This window comes from Chrysochloris asiatica, unplaced genomic scaffold (assembly GCF_000296735.1).
Source record: "Chrysochloris asiatica unplaced genomic scaffold, ChrAsi1.0 scaffold00045, whole genome shotgun sequence".
NCBI classification, from domain to species: Eukaryota; Metazoa; Chordata; class Mammalia; order Afrosoricida; family Chrysochloridae; genus Chrysochloris; species Chrysochloris asiatica.
Window position 1 is genome coordinate 18,996,914 of NW_006408563.1, and position 1,242 is coordinate 18,998,155.

General features: G+C 39.4%; 1 pseudogene; it reads right to left on the reverse strand.

Moving 5' to 3' along the window:
- Positions 1–181: 181 nt before the first annotated feature.
- On the reverse strand, positions 182–748 carry LOC102816090 (annotated as a pseudogene).
- Between the last annotated feature and the right edge of the window lie 494 nt (positions 749–1,242).

Below are 1,242 nucleotides of genomic sequence, written 5' to 3' on the forward strand. Positions count from 1 at the left end.
GTGGGAGAAAGAGGAGGCTTTCTGCTCCGGTAAAGATTTACCGCCTTGGAAACGCTGTGCAGAGTTGCTCTGAGTTGGAACCAACTCCACAACACATAAAAACAGCAACAACAATGTTAAAATACATGATTCTTTGCAGAGGAAGAAAACAAATTGAAATAAATCAGAAGACGGCTTCTTATTAATCACTCTTTTCATATACTTAAAATTTGTACTTAATGCCTTTCTCTTCCTTGGACAGCAAAAAGAACATCCGGGTCTTCTGGAAGACATTTGTATTTCTCTAACTCAATTTCAGGAAAAAAATGTGTCATTTTCAAATTCTTGCTCATTCCTTGTCACAAACAATCTAGCATGGCCTAGCTGGTTCGTAGCATCCTTGTACACAGAACTGCCTGCAATTATCCAAGCTATGTCTACTTAATTTCTTAATTCTAGCTGCTCAATACATTTTAGGGCATCATCCAGACTTTTAGCAAGTAAACGAGCTCCTTGTAGGAATTCCTTGAGTTCTCTACTGAGAACCAAGTTAATTCTATCTTCAAAGTTCTACTCTTCTCAAGAATGGAGAACAAGGTCTTCTTACCCCTAATCACTAAATTCAGTTAACTCCTATGGAAGAAGTTTTGGTTGTGGTCATTCTTTGGAAATATTTGAATTTATTCCTTAGTGGCGCCAGGATAGGTATCCATTGTGCCAATATCCATGTTCTGGGATGCAGGAACAATGCAGGTTCGCAGAGAACCATGGCGGCAATAGAGAAAGCTTCACCAAAGTTCAAGCTCATCAGCTCGACCCTACACAGGGTCGCTATGGTTTGGAACCGACTCAACGGCACTTAACAACAACAACAACTCACCAAAGTAGGATGTAAAACATTGCCTTTGTGGACTATTTTATGCCAACTGATCATGGTGTCCCCTGAGACTATGGTCCTGAGGCCCTAGGATCAGCTACTCATTGCCTTAAAATGTTTGATAATACCTACGAAGTTTTCATCATTTTGCCCACTGTATACTCCATCACATTCATAGTTGTGATTGCAGAAAAGGTGACTACTCATGCACCAGTATCCACTTTCAAAGTATTGTTTATCTGTGGGATATATAAATATATAGATATATGTATGTATATTACTGTTGTTGTTGTTGTTAAGTGCTGTTGAGTCTGTTCCAAACCTGTATACCACCTCTTCTTGTATATTACCCTCCTTGTCACCCAAGCTAACCTGTGTCTACCTTT